The 23,782-nt window shown below is 44.7% G+C and overlaps 1 protein-coding gene across 1 annotated transcript in view; it reads left to right on the forward strand.

Annotated features, from left to right (window-relative positions):
- Nucleotides 1–950: 950 nt before the first annotated feature.
- BBS2 (Bardet-Biedl syndrome 2) overlaps nt 951–23,782 on the forward strand; it is a 305,860-nt gene continuing 283,028 nt past the window's right edge. The window contains exon 1 of the mRNA XM_069215826.1: nt 951–1,076. The gene's annotated coding sequence lies outside the window, so the exon portion shown is untranslated. The remainder of the gene's footprint in view (nt 1,077–23,782) is intronic.

Below are 23,782 nucleotides of genomic sequence, written 5' to 3' on the forward strand. Positions count from 1 at the left end.
TCTTATTGTTGGCTTTAGGACTCTGGGCACTTTACTACTGCTAACCAGATGCAAATGTGTTGTTTATGCAACAAAACCACACAGTGTGGTTCAGAAAAAGGAGATTTTAATCAATACAATTGGCATACAATCTGTAAATAACCTTGAAAGGATGCCAGCATGCAGGTTTGATGAAGCATCTTAATACATGACTGGCAGGAAAGCGAGTACACAGCAACCTTCTCCCTTTCAATTACCAACAATCTATTTCGTACATCACTGAGCTTCCACATTCTAAGCATCATCTTACCATGCACACTACTTACAATTCTAAGAACCCAATATACCTCAGACTTCTGATGACGTGAAGCACAGAAGAAACCACACAAAGCTTGGTCCCATTTTCTAGGGACTGGACTAAAGGAAAAATGAAAACATGTTGCTCCCACGAGCTGCAGGAAACCTATCTGATAGAGAGGGTGAATTTATAGAATGGAATCAGAAAGAAATTAGGAGCAAACCATATTTTTCTATAAAACATGGAATGGGAATTATGTGACAAAACCAATGCACATGACGCCACATCGACCAAAACTTAGTTTTGCTGAATACCCAAGGTATGTTTCCTTGCAAGGGAAGATACATGTCAAAACGCCTAGAATGTATGGATTGCACGAATTACGTTCCCTACGAGAAAGAGCGCAGTACCTGATTGTAATGGCAGCTTGTATTACAATGACATCTGAAATAAACAACAGAATGAATCGCTTGACTTTTACCCCACACAGGCTTCATATCTTTCCTGTCTTTACTCTAAAGGGATTTTCTTCTCTCAGAGTTAAGCACATAATTATCCGATAACTGTCTGGCCTCTTGAAGTTCTAGCAGTCGTGGGTGTTGAGGGATCGGCCTGACCCAAAGCCACACTGAATGGGAAACAGGAGGTGTGTTGACACAGACCTGTTTGTCACGTGATTTAAGCGTGTTGCTAGGGACGCCCAGAGGTGCGCACTAGAAGCTCCCGATGGGATTTGATGTAGTGAATTTGCCGGGTGTCCCTCTTCTGCAAATCTGCTCACTACAGCAGCAGTACACAGGTAGGAACGATGGGGGCAGGTGGGAGGGCAGGCAATGACGTATTACGACATTATATAGTTAGGGTGGCTATCGTTGGTAGAAGTCGACTCACCAACTCTAGTCCGCAGCACCTGACTTCCAGCTACCTGCTTACTGAGAGACATCATTTAGTAGAGAGTCGGAGTGAAGGAGTTCGTCAATGGGCGGAACTTGTGGTGTGGTGCGCAGCATGTAAATGCTGTGCCAGGCAGACTGTTGTCTTGGGGTGGGGGGGGGGAGGGGGCAGCGTAGCAGTATTGCTCCTAGGTTCTCCCCGTTCAACACATCTCCAGCCAAGCTGGGCAGTGCAGTGTGTGAAAGCGGCAGCAGTGCTGTCATTTAGTGCTGTATAATTGTGTAGATATAACGACTCGTCAATTCTGCCTTCAATATTGGAAGGTCTGTCTTCAGTAGCCGAACCCAGGCCAAGACTGCCCAAGTTTAAGAGGCACTAGTTTGACATTTATATGTTTGCACTGTGATAATATGTAATACGTGTGTGACAATATACTGGGAAACGCATGTTTTTACAATATAATTTATCTTTGTAACTAGTAACTTTAATTTACAAGCTGATGTTCCAAGGATGACTTTAATACAACTGTACCTCATGTAAAATCCTGTGGTCTGCAAGATTTCAACATGTCTTCCACGTCTAGCAAAACTTCTCAGAATCTTTATTTTTCGGAAACTGCATGTCAATTACCACAGTCAGATTGGGATAATGTAGATTTTCCTAGTAAGTTATGACGGAAAGTCTTAATTTTATTAAAAACACGGAGGTGAGTATAACGCATTCTTTTCTTACTTTATTTAGAACAGCAGCAGTCAAGAACTACAGCTCCCAAAAGGCTTAGCAACAGGCTAGCCAATGGGAGCAAAAAAGCAGTCATGTATTGGACCAATAGGGAGCCACCACTGGCCGTAGAGTACACCCTTGACTGCAAGCAGCCCTCTTTTCTTGGGTGAGCAGTTCCAACAGGGTCATGAACAAAGGAAAAATCAGTCCTATAATTGCCAAAGCGAGAGTGAAGGAGAGTAAGTCTTGAACACAGGAAATAAGCCAGGCAAAACTTGGAGGAGAGTAAAGGTCTTGATGAAGCAAGAATGGAGAATATTGATGTCCAACATCGGAAGAAGCGGCTGTAGACAGATTGGAATCATCCTGATGAAAGAGGTAATGCTGGAGTCGCTGGGAGGGAAATAAAAAATACATATTAGTAAATATAGAGGCGGGATAATACTCGCCTCCATGTCTTTAATAAAATTAAGACTTCCCATCATAACTTACTAGGAAAATCTACATTTTATGTCAAGACCGGAGGCTCTTATTATGCAAGTTTAAAGCTTGTCAGTTACCAAAGAAGTTGCAGTTTCAACAGGTTTACAGTAAAAAGTTTTAAAAACATTGGCGGTCATTCTGACCGCGGCAGTCGGCGGTCGCCGCCCGCCAAGCGGTTCCCGCCGAAAGACCGCGGCGGCCATTCCGGCTTTCCCGCTGAGCCGGCGGGTGACTGCCAGAAGACCGCCAGCCGGCCCAGCGGGAAAGCCCCTTCAACAATGAAGTCGGCTCGGAATGGAGCCGGCGGAGTTGCAGGGGTGCGACGGGTGCAGTGGCACCCGTCGCGATTTTCACTGTCTGCAAAGCAGACAGTGAAAATCTTTGTGGGGCCCTGTTAGGGGGCCCCACGGCACCCGTTCCCGCCATCCTGGTTCTGGCGGTGGACACCGCCAGAAACAGGCTGGCGGGAAGGCGGTCGGAATCCCCATGGCGGCGCTGATTCCCTGGGCCAGCGGGAAACCGGCGGGAAACCGCCGGCTCCCCTTTTCTGACCGCGGCTTTACCGCCGCGGTCAGAATCGCCCAGGAAGCACCGCCAGCCTGTTGGCGGTGCTTCCGCCGCCCTCCGCCATGGCGGTCATGGACCGCCAGGGTCAGAATGACCCCCATTATCATTAGACCAATCGGCCGACATGAGAATGTCCTCTAGACTGGAGCCCAAAGAAAAAGCTTTAGAAGCCATGGCTCCCCTGGTAGAATGGGCACCAAAGGTGGAAATATCTATACCCGCTAAGGACATAACCCATTTGACCCAACGGGCTATCGTGGCTGAAGAAACTGGTTTATGGGGCTTACAAAAGGAAATTAGAAGTTGGTGGGAAGTGGACGTTCTTAGGTTAAGAGTTCTTTTCTCATATTCCTTTAAACAGAGACCCACACAGAGTTTTGGTTTGTCAGGAAAAAAGGGGTAGAAGACAGAATGAAGATTGGTTTTGGTGCATTTGGAAATATGAAATAAAACACCTGTAGGCATGAATTGTCGGGAAGAAACATCCAAAGATTTAACATCAGAGACACGTTTAATAGAGATTAAACACAGCAACATTGTTAGTTTAGCAGAAAGCATTTTCAAGGAAAGGCCCGAATTATCCGGCCAAGCAAGGAACAGATTCAATACGAGGGATACATCCCAAATATAAGAGTATTTGGAATCCGGAGGTTTCGACAATTGTACTCCCTTCAAAAGGAGACAGATTAAAGGATGTTCTCCGATTGGTTTGCCATTAATATAACAGTGATGCATGGAAATAGCTGATCTATAGAGATTTATAGTTCTATAAGACTTACCTGAACTTGCCTGGGCCGCTAGAAAGTTCGTGATTAAGGTTAGATCTGTTGACAAGGGATTGGCACATTTTCCCACACACCAGCCTGACCAAAGAGACCTTCTTTGTACCAGGAGCCCAGGCATTACTAATGAGTTCTGAAGCTTCTGCCGAAATAGGAAAGGTCTGTTGGGCAATCCCGAGACTCTCCAAGCTGAAAGGGTTAACGAATTGTTGAGAATTAGATTGTGGGGAGATCCGGTTGGATCTAGTAGGAGAGATGAGAGAAGTAGAGGAAAATCTGTTGATAATTCGAGAAGAGGAGGGTACCAAACTTGGGATTGCCAGAAGGGAACCACGATGACCAGAGAAGCTTTCTGACGTCTGACCTGGGCTAGAATTCTGTTGATTAAAATGAAAGGAATAAAGGCATAGTTGAACGACTGGGACCAGTCTTGAAAAAAAGCGTCTGTAGACATAGCTAGTGGATCGGGACGCCAACTGTAAAAGAGCGGAAGCTTGGAATTGAATCGAGATGCGAAGAGGTCTGTGTGAAAGGGACCCCATTTGTTTAGAAGTTTTTGAAAGACTGACGGGTGCAGTTTCCAATCGCTGGTATCCTTGAGATGACGGGAGTGCCAATCCGCTATAGAATTCTGGGAGCCTGGAAGATATTCTGCTAGAAGGGAAAATTTGTGGGATAGACAGAACTCCCAAAGGCTCTTGGCTAGAAGAGCCAAAGGTCTGGATCTGGTGCCTCCAAGATGGTTTATGTAACGGACTGCGGATATGTTGTCCATGCGAAGAAGAATAGAACACTAAGGGGGTCATGGCGACCTCGGCGGTCTTTTCAAAAGACCGCCAAGGCCGCGGGAGACAGAATACCGCCATTGCAGGTGGTATTTCTGTCTCCCTATTATGACATTTCCGCTGGGCCAGCGGACGGTAACACTGTTACCGTCCGCTGGCCCAGCGGAAATGTCACATCAACATTGCAGCCGGCTCGTAATAGAGCCGGCGGCAATGCTGATGTGCAGGGGGTGCAGTAGCACCCATCGCGCATTTCACTGTCGTCGCGCATTTCACTGCCTGAAATTCGGGCAGTGAAATGCGCGACGGGGCTATGCCTGGAGGCCCCTGCACTGCCCATGCCAAGTGCATGGGCAGTGCAGGGGCCCCCAGGGGCACCCCCAGTCCCCTTACCGCCGGCCTTTCCATGGCGATGTGTACCGCCATGGACAGGCCGGCGGTCGGGGACTCATAATCCCCAGGGCAGCGGTGCTTACACCGCTGCCCTGGGGATTATGACCGCCAGGCGGAATCCTGGCGGGAAAATGGAGGGGCCGGCGGTATGGCCGTGGCAATTCCGCCACGGTCATAATTGCTGGCGGAACACCACCAGCCTGTTGGCGGTGTTACCGCCAACATACCGCCGGCCGCCAGGGTCATAATGACCTCCTAAGCCTTGTTTTTGTAAAGCTTTGGATCGCAAAGGAGCCTGCAAGAAGCTCTAAACAATTTATGTGCAATCTGGACTCCTCTGTGGACCATATACTGCCAGTCGATATTGGACCACAACGGGCACCCCAGCCCGTGAGACCTGCATCTGATTCTAATACAAGATCGGGCACAGAGGGGAAGATAGATCTGCCGTTCCAGGCATCTAAATGGGATATCCACCATTGAATTTCCATCCGGGATTCTGCGTCCAGAGACATGAGGTTGGAAAAGGCGAGACCTTTGCGAAGGTGAAGGATTTTTAGGTGTTGAAGAGCGCGGTGGTGAAGAGGGCCTGGAAAAATTGCCTCAGTTGAGGAAGAAGGAAGACCTACCACTCTTGCAAGGGATCTGAGTGAAATTAGATCTTTTTGGAGTGCAAGAGAAAGCTCTTTTTTGATCGAAGAAACCTTTGAGGGAGGAAGATGGAGGGTGGCTGAAACTGAATCTATTTGAAATCCTAAAACTCTATTTGTTGAGAAGGGACCACCATGGATTTTTCTTGGTTTATGAGAAAAGCGAGGTCCATGAAGAGCGAACTTGTGGTATGAAGGTGTGAAAGGAGAGAAGACATGTTCTGATGCATGATGAGAATGTCGTTGAGGTAAATTATGGGTCTGATACCTAGAGATGTGAGATGAGCCACTACCGGTTTCAACAGTTTTGTGAAACACCAGGTAGCAGATGAAAGGCCGAAGGGAGGAAAACTGATAAGTTTTTTAGAGCCATTGAAAAAGTAAGAATTTCCTGTGAGAAGTATGAAAAGGAATAGTCAAATAAGCATCCTGAAGGTCTAGTCTGACTAGCCAATCGTTTTGAAGTAAAATGTCCCTGAGGTGGAGTATAGTTATCATTTTGAAATGGCGATATACCACAAATTGGTTGAATGATTTGAGATTGATTACTGGCCTTAGTTTCTTGTTCTTTTTGTGACCTGAAAGAGGGAACTGGTGAATCCCGACAGATCGGGAAGGGAGGGTTGGATAGCATTTTTGTCTAAAAGCGACTGAACCTCTGAAGTAATGAGAGAGGACATCAGAAGAGAGAATTTTTGAGGAGGAGGAGGAAAAAACTGAAAACGAGGGGAATATAGTTCGATGTGATAACCCTGAACCGTGACTGGAATCCAAGGGTCTGAGGAAATTAACCACCATTTTGGGAGGAAATATTGTAAACGCCCTCCCACAGGAAGGCCACAAGACCGGCTTACCTTGTGAATTATTGGATCTGGAATAACGTTGTCCACGATTGCGGAAGCCTCTGGTCCTTTGAGGGTAGAATTGTGGTTTGTACTCCTGGTTGTTAGAGTTGAAGGAGCCTCTTGTACCTTGGTTTCGGTAAGTGCGGCCGGTAAAGAGGCTCCTGCCTCTACCGGCCCATGCAAAAACACGTTGACTGAATACCTTTTTCAAGGATTGTTGTGTTTTGTCAAGCGAGGAGAAAGTAGAAACATAACAACTGAGGTCTTTGATGAAAGAATCATCAAAAAGCTTTCCATTGGCCTGCATGCCGGGATCCAGGGAAGCTAGATTAGCCAGTTTAGGGTCCAACTTTAGTAATAGACCTTTTCTACTCTCGTGAATCATCGCCGAGTCGGCGTTTCCTAAGAGACAGAAAGCTTTTTGGATCCAGAGGGAAAAGTCTGAAGGGTTGATAGACGAATCATCCAGTCTGGCTGATTCCACCAGATCGAAAATACGGGCAAGAGGCCCCACCACGTCCAGAAGCTTGTCCTGGCAAGTCGTCCAGGCCTTGTCAACCCCTTTACAGGGATCCTTACTGAATTTGGTAAAGAAAGTTATCAGGGACTGATCTATAGAGGGGGGGGCAGTAATGTTGGAAGCTAGGGAAGGCCTTGGACACTCCGATTTAAGTTTCACACGAGTTTGCTTGTCCAAAGGGAGGAGAAGACGGGATGAAATATATTCTCCCACATGAGCAGAAGGAAGCCACTCAGTGGAATTGGGGTGATGGATCAGAGTGGGGTCAAACACTGGAATGCCATCGGAATCCACAATAGTAGATGAAGCATCAGTGAGAGAAAATTTTAGACGTTTAGATGGAGGAGAGGAGGTTGAAAAGTTATCATCAGGAATGTCAGAATGATATAAATCATACATGTCATCGTCATCTGTGTCCAAAATATGAGAAATAATTATCTTTTTTGGCGCATCATCAGAAATTTTTGATTTGGATTTACATTTGGAATGAAGGGTAGAAGAGGTGTTTAGATTTTTTCATGTATTCCCCTCCTTAACCGGAGGCCTGGGAGGAACCAAGGGCCAGATGTAGGTAAGTAAAATTTTGCAACTTGCAATTTGCGAGTCATACCCACTCGTAAATTGCAACTCGCAAAAGTGCATGCAGAAAGGTGTCTCAGACACCTTCTGCGACTCGCTATGGGGTCGCAAAGACCCACCTCATGAATATTAATGAGGTGGGTCGCATTTTGCGACCCCATAGCGAGTCCATGCACTCACAGGGATGGTGGCCTGCTGGAGACAGCAGACCTCCATGTCTGTGACTGCTTTTTTAATGAAGCAGTTTTTTTTTTCTTTTTGCAGCCCGTTTTCCTTAAAGGAAAGCAAGTTGCAAAAAGAAAAACTTCCGAAATCATTTGGTTTCGGTTTTTTCAGAGTAGGCAGTGGTCCATAGGACCACTGCCTGCTCTGAAAAAACATTTTTTTCGTCATTCACAAAGGGGAAGGGATCCCATGGGGACCCATTCCCTTTTGCGAATGAGTTACCACCCACTTCAAGTGGGTGGTAACTGCGAGTTGGTTTGCGACCGCATTCGCGGTCACAAAGCAACTCAGCATGGCGATGCGGTCGCAAATAGGAAGGGAACACCCTTTCCTATTTGCGAGTCGCATCCTCAAATTGCGAGTCGGTACCGACTCGCAATTTGAGGATGTGCATCGCGTTAGGCCTTTTGCATGTCGCAAACTGCGTTTTTTGCAGTTTGCGACATGCAAAAGGCTTCCTACATCTGGCCCCAAGTCCTCAATCTGTTGTGAGGCAACCTCACTGTTCATTTCAGCACCTTTAGAAGGTCTATTTATAGACTGCTTACGTTTTCTGCTTTCTCCCGCAGAATGGGCCAGAGAATTGGACACCATGGATTTAACAGTATTTTAAATATTTTTTGACATTTTCTCCATGGAAGCTTGTAAAGCATGTCTTACCGATGACTGAATAAAAATATTTAAATCTTGCTTAAAAACCTCCACGTCCTCATTTAATTCAGGCATGACAGGAGAACTGTCTGAATCCATATAGCAAAAACGAAAAAAGGGAAAATTATATTTTCTGTGATATTATTAGGGAACAAAAAGGCTGTGAAAAACTGAAGGAAAAACCCTTGGCTAGTATAGGGTTAAAGAGGAGAGACTCCTTGGCAGGAGAAAACACACCCCTGAGGGGTGGGGCTACCAGCACCACAAACCGGGGAAAGGAAACGCGGAAGAGACAAGAGGCCGTGGCCCTGAATGAAGGTGGAACGACCGCAGTGGAGCGACACGGTCAAAAACGGCAATACAGAAGAACGTGCTCCAAATGGAAGCCCTGAGGACACAAAGCGGTAAACACAACGGGCGCGAAGCATGCTGAAACGCATTCCTCAGAAGAAGGATGCAATAGAACGCACGGCCGTTGAAAGCAGAGCCGGTGAGACGCGTGCGAGCGGGTTGCCTGAAAGGGTGGGGGAGGAGGAAACAGGAAACTGCATCGGGAGTGAAACACGTTAAGGAAAAAAAACCAAAGTCAAATATTAAGAAAAAAATCTAACATTAAACAATATTACAATAAGACAGTAATGAAGAGAGATAATGAGAGTACTTATTTTGACTGCGAGCAGCAGCAAAAGAGGGCTGCTTGCAGTCAAGGGTGTACTCTATGGCCTGTGGTGGCTCCCTATTGGTCCAATACATGACTACTTTGTTGCTCCCATTGGCTAGCCTGTTGCTAAGCCTTTTGGGAGCTGTAGTTCTTGACTGCTGCTGTTCTAAATAAAGTAAGAAAAGAATGCATAATAATAGCCTCCGGTCTTGACATAAAATTGAAGCCTAGTGTGTGACAGAAGTGTGTTGGGAGGACCATGTTGCTGCTCTACATATTTCCGTAACTTAAACACCCTCTGCTTCGGACCATGATGTTGCTTCTGCTCTAGTAGAGCGACCTTCAATATGGAATGGAACATCAGCCTTCACTGATTTGTTTGCCCGAATAATAGCTTGGCGAACCCAACGGCCAAATGACTGGGTTGTAGCTTTCTTGCCCCTACTGCCTGCCTCAAAAGAGACAAAGAGGGAAGATGAAGATCCTTAGTACATTCAAGAAATGGCCAGAAAGGTGCAATATTTAAATGGCCCTGCTGCCCCTTGAAGATGGCCAGAAGGCGCTAGATTTAAACCGTCCTTTGCCCCTGGAAGCTGCCACATGCTGGTTCATGAATTTGTGCATGCCGGTAAGGCTCTATCACTCGCCTCACTGGAGGTGTCTCTGTACAATAATACAAACTTCTTCGACCACTCTCTGCAAGCAGCTGAAACCCCTCCCTATAGGAACGGCCACTGGGATTATGCAGCAGGGGAGGACCAAATTATGGGGCAGGGTTGAGTAAATTACGCTGCAAAAACGGCAAATCATGCGTTTTGTCTGTGTGCGACCTGCGCTTGTGTTTGGGTGTCTCTGTGTATTGCCTAGTTGAATGACTGTAAGTATATATGTGTGCGTGTGCACGCATGTTCGTATGCCACACGTGTGGATGTGTGAATTTCAGTATGTATCTATAAATGCGTGTGTTGTGCTTCTGTGTTTATTTGCATGCTTTGACTGGTATTATTTTCTACCCTGACACCACCTAGAAGTAATCTCAGCTGTACTGCTGCTTGAAGTAAATTATCTTATATTTTCATCTACTTACCTCATTCTCCATCCTGGTTCATGTCAGTGTACAGGGTGGTGCTTCTGCTTTACTTTCACTGGAGGCTGTGTAAGTATGTCTTATTGTGTCCGTGTGTTTACGTACCCATCTGTGTGTGCTTGTGCCTGTGTTTGCGCTCTTGTCTGTGAATGTGTCTGTTCGGTACGCATTCTCGTGTCTGTGTGAATGCGTATTAGACTTTGTGCATGTGTGTATTTACAATCATTGATTACAGCTTTCTCCTATGTCCAAAATGCCGTGAGATCCTCGCTATTGTACGGCGATGTTATAAAAAGGCTGTATTCTATTAATTTGTCATCTTTCCCCTCCCCAGGACGTCGTTTTAAAACACTAAAGGATGGTGCAGGCTGGTCCTCATGCGTTATCGTTCATTCATGACCATGTGTTCCTTTTTGTATGTTCCTCTCCACAAGTGGAAACGTATCTATGGATGTCGGTGTGCATATCATTGATGCATTGGTTGTTGTGTTTATCCATTCCCACCCTAAACTATAAGCTATAGTTCCCTTTTTGGGTTTGTTAACACGTTTTAATGGTGTTGCACAACAGCACAGACTGCTGTGCAGCACGGCTTAAAGTAAACTAAAAAGTGCTATGATGCAGTCAGCATTGGTCAAACCAAAGCACTTTGTTTGTATTTACTTTAAGCCATGTTACAAATCAGCACACGTGCTGTGCAACAGCTTTCGAAATATTTACAAAACAAAATAGCTCTTTGGTATTGTTAATATATTCTAAAGATGTTCCACAACAGCACGAACTGCTGTGGAACACAGCATTGACAAAGCCAATAAATCTCAGATAGTCTAAACCTATTTGCTTCACCAATACTTGTTGAAAACCTTCTGTCAACAACTTCGCAATCTGAAATTGATCAATAGAAACCGTGGAAAAGGCCCTCTGAACACACCATTTATGAAAAGATACCCTGTGTTCTTTGTATGAAACCAAAGTAGTCAGTTTCCTGGATGCCGAATCTCCAAAGCTACTAGTTTGGACAACCTACCTCTTTAAGACTCACTTGTACAACATCAAAGCCATCAGCCTGAGCTGCTGGAGTTGATGAGTAAGGAGACAAGGTGCTTGAAGTGAGGAAGGATGAAGGGACAGATGGTGGAATGAACCCGTCTACAGAGACATTAGGGGAGTGAATAAAGGGTGACAGGGCAATGGGAGGAGGGGAATCGGAGGGACGGCATACAGAGTGCCCTGTGGCCACTGGACTGATAGAGCAACCACCGCCTAAACTTGGGGACAAGGTTCTACTGAACAAAACATTGGAAGCATGGTATCCATAGGGGATGCAAGCATGTCCCTCCAGGGAGTGCCAAAGGTCACACATACACTTTTGAACTCCCTGATCAACAGATGGTGAAATACTGATAACAGAGCATTTCAACTGAGATTGACTGCATGAACGTTTAGACTGCCTTGAAGGTAATCAGCCCCCAGTGACAGGAGATGAGAGTCTACCCAGGTAAAGATCTGAACTGCCAGGACATTCAAGGATTTGCTTCTTGTCCCCTCCCCTCCGTTGACTGATGTAACATCTGGTCACCTGATTTTCCGTAAGAACCAGAACATGCTACCCCTCCAACTTACTGGAAAAAGAGAACAGGGGTTGAAGTACTGCAGCCAGTTCCCTCCAATTGGAAGAACAGAGCCGATCCATTTAAGACTACAGGCCCTTCATTTCCAGCTTCCCCCGAGTCGCTCCCCACCCCCCACAGACTTGCATCTGTCATCCGTTGGAGGGGATGGGTATTGAAATGGTACCCCCCTGGAAAGATTATCCACCCGCAACCACCATTGAAGCTGTTGAACTATCTGTGGAGTAATAGGAATCATAGACTTGTAGTTCTGAGATGCTGGGAACTAGTACTGGAGAATATGACTGACAAGGGTTTGAGATGAAAATGGGCCCAAGGAACCACAGCAGTGGAGGCGATCATCAACCCCTAGACCTTCAACCAAGTTCTTGCTGTTGCTGTGGACAGAGAAAGGAGCTACATTAAAGTCTGCTGGAGTATCACGATTCGTTGTGCCAGAAGGAAGAGTCTGGCCAACAAAGTATTTAACTGGACCTCAATGAGCACTTTCTCCTGAGAAGGAAGTAGGTTGGAGTTTTGAAGATTGACAAGAAATCCCAGCTCTTGAATGACAGTCCTGACCCGTTATAAATTCTCTTGAGCCTTAAGGAAACAGGAAGCAGAAAACAACCAGTCATCAAGGTATGGACAAAAAGTAATATCAGACAACTACAAGTAAGCAACAAATGGAGCCAATATCTTGGTGAATACTCTGGGAGAAGTTGCAAGGCCAAAGGGGAATGCTTGAAACTAAAAATTCAGTTTCTACTGCAAAACAAAGTAACATTGTCTAAAAGGATGGACTATGATGTGGAAATATGCATCTCAAATATTGAGCGTGATCAGAAATTTGTCATTTACCATCAGGGAAATGATTGCTTGCAAGGTTATCATCTTGAAGTTTTCCGCAAGAACAAACTTGTTTAGGGTCCCTAAATCCAGGACTGACCTAAGGCTGCCTTCCGCTTTGGGAACTAAAAAATAATAATTGAGTAATAACCTGTCTTCCTCTGATCCCATGGAACCAGTATCTCTGCTCCCTTTTCCAGAAGCACCCAAATCCCTTGGAGCACTGCTTGGGACCACAACTGATCTCTTGGTAATGGATTAGGTCTGAATTGATCATGAAGTGGAACTTGTTGAAATAGAATTTGATAACCATTCCATGCTACCTCCAGAACCCACTGATCCGATATGCACTCTATCCCCCGTAGATAGAAAAGTCTCAACCTTTCCCCAACTGACAGATAGTCGTTTTTGAAACTGGTCTTTAATATTGGAGCTGGTTGGTCTGGTTTTACATCCAAATGCAGCCCTCTGACCTCTGCCACAAAACGAAAATGTATCTTGACCAGATGGTGGAAAGCATTTAGAAAGAAATGATTTCCCAGGGGACACCAATTAAAACAGTTTTAAGATCCTTTGTTCGTCTGCTCTTTTAATCACATTGTCAGGTTCTGCTCCAAACAGCTTAGGCCCAGTAAAAGGCAATTTCTGAATTCAAGTTTTCTGGCTTGACTCTTAATTTCCATGACTTCATCCATAACAGTCTGCGACCTGTTACAAAGACTCCAGCTACAAAGATCTAGCCAATGCAGACAAAGCCCAAAGACAATCAAGTGTGACATCATACTTTGCCACCAGCTTCATATTTGCAAGAAGCGGGATCATCATTACTCTGAATGCAGTCATATAGAAGTTGAAAGCCCTTCAACAGAACGTGTGTGGCGTAGGCAGAGTACATATTGGCACGAAGAGCAAAACTGAAAGCAATAAATTATCTTTTCAGTGAAGTCTCCACTTTCCTATTTGTGACGTCAGTAAGCGTGGCATCCCCAGAAGCCACATTGGAACTAGAAGCCATTGAAGCCAAAAAATTATTAACTTTAGGAACCCCTGGGAATTTGCTTTCAAAGTCTTTCAAGAGATATCTCTTACTCAAATAAGGTGGAATAGACTGTTTATCTAGGTCTTTCCATTCCTTAAGTTATATATTTTGATGACATCATGAAGCAGTAAGTCATCCTCCTGAGAAGAACAATATTATGAATAAAAACCCTCCTCCTCATCACATCTTTAAACTGTGAGCCTTGGGCATATTTACCTCTCTGATCTTCCTCATGGTCATCCTCTTCAATCCATTTCATTCTCGGTTCAGCCAAAGCTGAATCAATTGCCTCTTTAATTAAAGATTGGAGGTCTTGTCTCGAAATATGGAGAACCTCCTCCTCCATAGGATCCTGCAGCTCCACATTGTGCTGTTTCTGTACCACTTTCTTCCCTTCCATAATTACTGCTATTGGAAAGAGACACGCTACAGCAGTGTCCTTCCTGCTTTATAGTTACATAGCAATGAATCCCCCGTGCTCAGGAGCATTCCCAATAGCATAAAACAGCATGCAGCCTGTTGCAGTCGCAGTGCGCGTATGCAGGCTTGACAGCAGGACGGGGCATTGACTCGCAACAGTCATATGCGGCCTGAATAGCGGCATATCATCCTTTCTTTGTCTCACCCCAGCACATAAACAGGGAACATACTGGTGGTCAGTGCATGCAAACACCAACATGCCAAGCGATAGATGTATCAACGGAAAGCAAGCAAACACATCGCACAGAAGTAAACAATACCTTACCAATATCCGAATAACGAGTGGCTTACCTCCTCTGATGAGGGATGGAGAAAAAACAGGATGTGGTGTTGGAGGGAGGGGTTTATATGCATGGGAGAAGAAACAGAAAAATTCTTCTTAGGAGTAGCAAAGCTGTCATTACGTAAATAGTGGGACGAGGAGGACGGGGATGAGGGAGTCAGGCAGGAATCTCCATCTGTGCAGTTTCATGATCACATAATAGTTTTCAAGCCTCCTGTTGCCTGTTTGGGATGTGTGTGTACATTAGGCCAATTTACAAAGTCAACCAAAGCAGGAAGAGGCCTACTTAACTTTAGGCCACATGTATAAGGACTTGACCTTAATAACAGAGGACACACATTTTATAATTGATTATCAGTTACTCTTCCTAGGCCACAGCCCCTTTAGAGATACTTGTCTTTTTCATTACACTTAAATCATGTAAGCCCTTCAGCTATACTAACATGTGGTCTTTGCCAGCTAATTTAGAGAACCACAGCAACTCCGCTGTCAATTTTTGCCTGGCTGACTATTTCCTTGGGTGCACAGTCTGTCACAAAATATTGCAGAGGCTGGCTGTCAGTGGCTCTGGCCCTACCCCCTTCTTCTGCTGTACCCCATTTGTGGGACCTCAGAATTAACTTCTATTTCTACTACTGAGCAAACTGTACCCATGGCATGGTTAGAGGTCGTGTGAACCACACCAAGCTGGACAATAAAATGTTCGATTGACTAAATGACATTCGGCTCTAAAATGGGTGCATACGTACAAGAGCTTTTCATCCCTCAGAGGTTCATACATTTAATAGTATTAGTGTGGATTCGAATAACAACTTTTGTTTACAGTACATAGAAATATGAAGGGCTGTTGTATTAAGTGCTATGCAAATAATCAAGTTAATATTAATACAATTAACTATTGTAGTGCTACCATAAAAAAGATGATCCATTTACTGGCCATCAGGGTTATAGTTGTATTGTCTCTTTTTGTTAAGTGAGGAGTCACACCACATCTTGGTGATCTCTTTAAAATCTTTAAACACGTATGTTTGTAGTGATACGCTTGATGTTTTGATGAATTTTATTAACAAACAGTAGTCAGCTCCATATATATATATATATATATATATATATATATATATATATATATATATATATATATATATATATATATATATACATATATATATATATATATATATACACACACATATATATATATATAAATAAATATACACACACACCCACCCACCCCCTACTCAGCAAGCTGGACATGAGAAGTTTATTAGCAGTAGTCAAGCTGAGAACATAACTGCGCCATACTCCACCTTCCCAACCAGACTTGCTTACCTCAACCGTCTGAGTCTGGACCATGGAATGTGGATCACCCTTCAAGAACACAGCACATCCCCCCTTTAACCCCTTCGCTGCCAGGCCTTTTCCCCCTCAGGTGCCAAGCCTTTTTTTGGCTGTTTGGGGCAGTTTGCACTTAGGCCCTTATAACTTTTTGTCCACATAAGCTACCCACGCCAAATTTGCGTCCTTTTTTCCCCAACATCCTAGGGATTCTAGAGGTGCCCAGACTTTGTGGGTTCATCTGAAGGAGACCAAGAAATTACCCAAAATATGGCGAATTATTATTATTATTTTTTTCAAACAAAGGGCTGCAGAAGAAGGCTTGTGGTTTTTTCCCTGACAATGGCATTAACAAAGGGTTTGCCATGCTAAAATCACCATTGTCCCAGTTTTCAGGAACAGGCAGACTTGAATCAGAAAACCCAATTTTTCAACCCAATTTTGGCATTTTACTGGGACATATCCCATTTTTACTATTTTTTGTGCTTTCAGCCTCCTTCCAGTTAGGGACAGAAATGGGTGTGAAACCAATGCTGGATCCCAGAAAGTTAAACATTTCTGAAAAGTAGACAAAATTCTGGATTCAGCAAGGGGTAATGTGTGTAGATCCTACAAGGGTTTCCTACAGAAAATAACAGCTAAAATAAAAAAATATTGAAATTGAGGTGAAAAAAACAGCAATTTTTCTCACTGTTTTATTCCGTAACCTTTTCCTGCGATGTCAGATTTTTTAAAGTAATATACTGTTACGTCTGCTGGACTCTCCTGATTGTGGGGATATATAGGGCTTGTAGGTTCATCAAGAACCTTAGGTACCCAGAGCCATTAAATGAGCTGCACCTTACAATGGGTGGTTTTCATTCTATACCAGGTGTACAGCAATTCATTTGCTGAAATATAAAGAGTGAAAAATAGGTATCAAGAAAACGTTTGTATTTCCAAAATGCGCACAAGATAAGGTGTTGAGAAGCAGTGGTTATTTGCACATCTCCGAATTCAGGGGTGCCCATACTAGCATGTGAATTACACGGCATTTCTCAATTAGACGTCTTTTTGACACACTGTCTTACATTTGGAAGGAAAAAATGAAGAGAAAGACAAGGGGCAATAATACTTGTTTTGCTATTCTGTGTTCCCCCAAGTCTCCTGATAAAAATGGTACCTCACTTGCATGGGTAGGCCTAATGCTTGCGACAGGAAACGCAACATGGACACATCACATTTTAACATTGAAATCTGATTTGATTTTTGCAAAGTGCCTAGCTGTAGATTTTGGCCTCTAGCTCAGCCGGCACCTAGGGAAACCTACCAAACCTGTGCAGTTTTGGAAACTAGACACCTAGGGGAATCCAAGATGGGGTGACTTGTGGGGCTCTCACCAGGTTTTGTTACCCAGAATCCTTTGCAAACCTCAAAATTTGGCTAAAAAACACTTTTTCCTCACATTTAGGTGACAGAAAAGTTCTGTAATCTGAGAGGAGCCACAAATTTCTTCCACCCAGCATTCCCCCAAGTCTCCCGATACAAATGATACCTCACTTGTGTGGGTAGGCCTAGTGCCCGAGACAGGAAATGCTCCAAAAAACAACGTGGACACATCACATTTTCTTAAAGAAAACAGAGCTGTTTTTTGCAAAGTGCCTACCTGTGCATTTTGGCCTCCAGCTCAGCTGGCACCTAGGGAAACCTACCAAACCTGTGCAGTTTTGGAAACTAGACACCTACGGGAATCCAAGATGGGGTGACTTGTAGGGCTCTCACCAGGTTCTGTTACCCAGAATCCTTTGCAAACCTCAAAATGTGGCAAAAAAAACACCTTTTCCTCACATTACGGTGACAGAAAGTTCTGGAATCTGAGAGGAGCCACAAATTTCCTTCCACCCAGCGTTCCCCCAAGTCTCCCGATAAAAATTATACCTCACTTGTGTAGGTAGGCCTAGTGCCTGTGACAGGAAATGCCCCAAAACACAACTTGAACACACCACATTTTCCCAAAGAAAACAGGTGTTTTTTGGAAAGTGCCTACCTGTGGATTTTGGCCTCTAGCTCAGCCGGCATCTAGGGAAACCTACCAAACCTGTGCAGTTTGGAAACTAGACACCTAGGGGAATCCAAGATGGGGTGACTTGTGGGGCTCTCACCAGGTTTTGTTACCCAGAATCCTTTGCAAACCTCAAAATATGGCTAAAAAACACTTTTTCCGCACATTTCGGTGACAGAAAAGTTCTGGAATCTGAGAGGAGCCACGAATTTCTTCCACCCAGCATTCCCCCAAGTCTCCCGATACAAATGATACCTCACTTGTGTGGGTAGGCCTAGTGCCCGAGACAGGAAATGCTCCAAAACACAACGTGGACACACCGCATTTTCCCAAAGAAAACAGGTGTTTTTTGGAAAGTGCCTACCTGTGGATTTTGGCCTCTAGCTCAGCCGGCATCTAGGGAAACCTACCAAACCTGTGCATTTTTTAAAACTAGACACCTAGGGGAACTCAAGATGGGATGACTTGTGGGGCTCTCACCAGGTTCTGTTACCCAGATCCTTTGCAAACCTCAAACTTTGGCAAAAAAAAACTCTTTTTCATCACATTTCGGTGACAGAAAGTTCTGGAATCTGAGAGGAGCCACACATTTCGTTCCACCCAGCGTTCCCCCAAGTCTCCTGGTAAAGATGATACCCCACATCACATTTTCCCAAAGAAAACAGAGGTGTTTTATGCAAAGTGCCTACCTGTGGAGTTTGGCCTCTAGCTCAGCCGGAACCTAGGGAAACCCACGAAACCTGTGCATTTTTTAAACTAGACACCTAGGGGAATGCAAGATGGGGTGACTTGTGGGGCTCCTCAAAATGCGGCTAAAAAAACACTTTCTCCTCACATTTCGGTGACAGAAAGTTCTAGAATCTGAGAGGTGCCACAAATGTCCTTCCATCCAGCACTCCCCCAATAAAAATGATACCTCACTTATTGTGGGTGGCCCAGGTGCCTGCAACAGAAAAATGCCAATAACCTATAGAGATTGAGGGGTTAGCACAGCGAGTTGATAAGCACATATTTTTCTTTTATACATCTTTTAGGCTGACTCTGCTTTGGGGTCCCACACAAGTGAGGTATCATTTTACTTGGGAGACTGAGGGAAACGCTGGGTGGTAGGAAATTTGTGCCGGGGCGGTGATCCTACAAAGAAAAGTGAGGAAAATATGCCTTTTTTTAGCAAATTTTGAGGTTTGCAGAGGAGTCTGGGTAAGAAAATGTTGGGGGATCCAGGCAAGCCACACCTCCCTGGAGTCCTTGATGTGTCTAGTTTTAAAACATGTCTGGGTTTGGTAGGTTTCCCTAGATGAAGGCCGCACCCGGGACCAAAAACATAGGTGCCCCCCAAACACAGGTAGTTTTGCAATACATCATTTTGATGTGTCCACGTACTTATGTGATGTTCCAAACACTAAAATTGTGAAAAAAACCACACTTAGGTTATGTTAAAAAGATCCCTCACCCACCAACCGAGTTGGTGGCATGCTTCATCATCGTGGTCCAAACCCGAGACACCTAGCGTGCCACGGGTGTTCTGCGATGCCTGCTTACAGCAGAGCAGGTTTTGTTATTTTTACCACACATACTGGTTGGATTTGGCACGAGGGTGAGTGATGGTTCAGTAGATCAAATTTTATTAACAAGAGATTTCACAAAAATGAAATGCACTGTTAATAACTGAAAGGTCAAAAAACTGAACCAATGACTCACAGCTCGTGAGTTATAAAGCCACGACAAGGCACCAACCACTTTTCAGTCCATTCACACACCTTTCATACATGACATGCACAAGACCATTCACGCCGCCAGCCACGGGCCCGGCACAATACAACACTCGCATCAACAGACAGCGCAACTCAAGGGCCCATCACTTACATACGCTCTCATGCCTGATACAGCAATCACACCAGCTGATGGGTGTGTGGACTGGTGTTTGCCTGGCAGTGTGTTGCAGTAGCCAACAGCAAGTCAATATTCACACCGCCAGCCTAGCGCCACCCCACGCACACCGCATGCCAAGAGCCACCCCACGCATACCGCCAGCCAAGCGCCACCCTACACACACCGCCAGCCAAGCGCCACCCCATGCACACCGCCATCACTTTTTTTTTGTTTTTAAACAACAAAGAAACCACTAATTATAAATAAGTACAAAACTACAAACACAAAAGCTCTAACTGAATACATGACAGTAATGCCAACTGTGAAACTGAACATATGAAAATATAAAACAGCAGTTTACGCTCACGGTATTTCCCAATAATTCTTGTGTGTGGTAGCTCCTGAAACAGCCACCCACACACAGCCCAGGCTTTGAAGGACAATCAGGGCAGTATATCCTAGTTTCCTTCCTGATACCTCTTCGAGCACAGACTCTACATCTCTTAGCAGGAAAGTTTTGTTTGGCTGTGGGAGGAATGTGCTCAGGAAAGTGACGATCTTTCAATCTAGCCACATCCTCCACCACTGCTTCTTTAGGAACTCTTGCCTGTTCCAGCACAACAAGGCTCGCTATGATAGACTCCTGAAATTTCACAAATGTCATCCTTGACTCTGGAGAACTATCCTTGAACACAACAAAAGCATTAAAAGTTGCCAAGGGGAACAGGTGAACCGCTAATTTCTTATACCAAACATAAGGCTTACAAGCAGCAGTGTAAGGTTCCAACCTCTGATCTACTCTATCAACACCACCCATCTGCTTCTTATAGTCTAAAATGCACACAGGTTTGCGCACTTCAGCAACTTGACCCCAAACAGCCACAGGTGAAATACTCTCATCATGGATGGTAGTTAGCATGTACACATCCCTCCTGTCTACAAATTTCAGAGCTAGCAGCTCATCATTCCGCAAGGCACTGCACTGTCCCTTCTCAAGTTTTTTACAGACAAGCTCTCTTGGATAGCCTTTCCAATTAGAGCGTATTGTTCCACAAGCAACAGTGTCCCCTCGGAACAACTCCTTGAACAATTGAACTCCAGTGTAGAAGTTATCTACATATAAATGGTGGCCTTTGTTAAACAGTCGTCTACCAGGTTCCCACACAATTTTCTCACTAACTCCAAAAGTGGGTGGATAACCGGGGGGGGGGCGAGGGGGTCAATATTGGAATCCCTACCAGTGTAGACCCGGAAATTATAAACATATCCTATACTACTTTCACACAGCATATACATCTTAATTCCATACCGTGCCCTCTTGCTAGGAATGTACTGCCGAAAAACCAAGCAACCCTTGAACAGGACCAAAGACTCATCTACAGATATTTCTTTGCCTGGAACATAGATCTCTGAAAACCGATCTACCAAATGATCAAGGACAGGTCTAATCTTAAAAAGACTTTCAGAATCAGGGTGATCTCATGGCAAGGCTAAAGCATTATCTACAAAATGCAACATCCGATGAAGAAGCTCATACTGGTTACGACTCATGATTGCAGGAAATATAGCAGTTGCCATCAAGGGACTATTAGACCAATATGAAGACAGTGATGGCTTCCTTATCAGTCCCATCAAAAAAGTTAAACTCAAGAACTTTTTCAACTCTTCCAGATTTGTGGGAATCCACCGGCTAGCTCTGGAGTGTGGCCTAAGTTTGGCAGTGTTGTCCCTCAAATACTGCTCTGCATACAAATTAGTCTGCTCAACAATCTCTTCCAAAAATATATTGTCCATAAACAACTCTAAAAAGTTGACAGGCAAAAAAAAATCCGTATTACCTTGACACCCTGAGAAACCAGTAAATGCAGGCAACTGTGGCTGCTCCATGTTTGGTGCAACCCACGTGTCAAGTCTTCCAATGGGAAGCCTTCAGCCACTGGCTGCTGCACCATTGACACATCAGTGTCCTCCTCTAAATCAGGCCCTTCATCAGCACTGAGAGTGGCTTCATCATCAGATGATTCCTCTCTGACAGAAAATTCATTTCCAGAATCTTGCACTTCCTCCTCTGCCTCAGATGCAGAGTCAGTCTCATCATCATAGTCAGAAGATGACTCAAAAAGCAAACCATCAACCTGTTGAGCGGTCATCATATGGCTAGCCATGATCCCTCCTACAAAAATTAACTGGACAAATGCACCACCAACAACCAGCACTGTGTAAGATAAGTAACAAATAAAGTGTAGCTTTTATCCCTAAGAGTTATAAACTCAAAAACTATACCGCTCACTTGCCTGACAAAGCTTGACTCACCAGCAACTACTCTGCACAGCCACAGTAATCACCAATGATATCCCACTAAAAAGAGAAAAAAAAGCAAATTAGATATAAGGCAGCACAATAATCATTGTGCATAAATCTATCACACACAATCCTGCGTTCAGTACACCATCTACAAACATGTCATTCGTGCATGGCAACAATACTTCTTTGGAGTAAATTTATTTACTTACCTAAAACATGCAACTACGCAAACCGAAGGACAACCACTGACAAAACTGCAACAAGCCACAGCAAAGGAAGCAAAAGCTTTGAACTAGAACAAAAAGGAGAAATAATCTGTTATTATCATGAATGCAAATACTTCGCCAGTTGACAAACACACCACCACCAACAATTTAAAAATTTCCCTCATGTCTAGCGTTCTCTGCATGGGGGCAGGTGGGCCTAAACATAATAGGCCAATCTGCCCCCAAGGGGGCACAAATGCGAGAGAATATATTGCTCCTTTTGGGAGGCGACCCTCTACACAATGCGCACACATGATCCCTGGTGCTAAGTGGATTCTGCCCCCTTGGGGGCAGATGGGCCTAAAAAAAGAAAATAGCCGATCTGCCCCCAAGGGGGGCAGAACTGCCCAATAGTGCTTTTTGGCCCTTAGGGGTGACCCTTGCCCACGGGGGGCGCCCCCCCACACAAAAAAAAAACAAAATAAAAAATCCCTGGTGTCTTCATGGTTTCTGCCCCCCCGGGGCAGAAGGGCCTAAAAAAAATAGGCCAATCTGCCCCCAAGGGAGGAAGAAATGGCATAGATTATATTGCCCCTTTTGGGGGGCGACCCTTGCCTTCTTCCTGGTCGACTCGCTGGAAGGAAATGGCTTCCAGCGCGTCTTTGCACCCGTACCATGATGTCAGCGCGTGATCGCGCGCTGATTTCATGGAGGGTGAAGGGGGGGCGGCGGTGGAAGGGGAACCAATACCCCTTTCAACCCTGACCCGGAGGGTAGGGGGACGGCCCTCGAGGGGAGCGCTAGCCCTTCTCCCGAGGGCCGGTGATTGGATGTAATGGTTATGTCCGTGGCGCCTGAGAGGTGCAGCCATGGACGTAACCATTACATCCGGGGCCCGCAAGTGGTTAACAATAATAAAACAATAATAGAAACTAAAACACAATAATAAAATGGTATGCAAGGAGTCATTAATAGGACACAAAATTCCTCAAGTATGAAGGTTTGGTTATTCTCCTCCCTGACCTGGCAAAGACGTCTTTAACATTATCCCTGTTGGCACAATCAGAGAAGCCAACCCTGGAGTTATTTCACCTCTGGAGTTAACATTTTGCAAAACCACATCCTTAGTAACAAAGTCTTGAGAAACATTTTCCCTCACTTCTTCACGTCTCTCCTTCTCAATGTGTGTCTGCCCTTCCAAAGCATTATCATCAGCATTCAACCAATCATAATTTTATTTCTAGCAACTTCACAATTCCTTCTCCCTTTACAAAGGGCCATCCCACTGGCAAAGCATACTTTACCATCACTCAATAAAGCTGCATTACATGATACCTTCTCCACTCGCAAGCAAAGGTTCTGTTAATTTACTTTTTCCTTTTCTTACCAATGTTCCATTTTTTAACTCTCATCCAGTCTACAATGCGAAGCTCCATTTTCTTAACTCTGTGCAAAGCGTTGTACCTGGTTTTATACTTAGATTTCTACTTAATCAAACTATTTCTCACATCTTCTCAAGTCACTTCAACCTTTCTCAACTTACCCATCTATCCCATGTTATCCATAGTCAGGGAACTCCTTCCTCTCATTAAGTCGAAGCAACTATGTCCAGTGGAACTGCACTTGGTGATCCTTTACACC

The sequence above is a fragment of the Pleurodeles waltl genome, chromosome 12 (assembly GCF_031143425.1).
Source record: "Pleurodeles waltl isolate 20211129_DDA chromosome 12, aPleWal1.hap1.20221129, whole genome shotgun sequence".
Classification (NCBI taxonomy): domain Eukaryota; kingdom Metazoa; phylum Chordata; class Amphibia; order Caudata; family Salamandridae; genus Pleurodeles; species Pleurodeles waltl.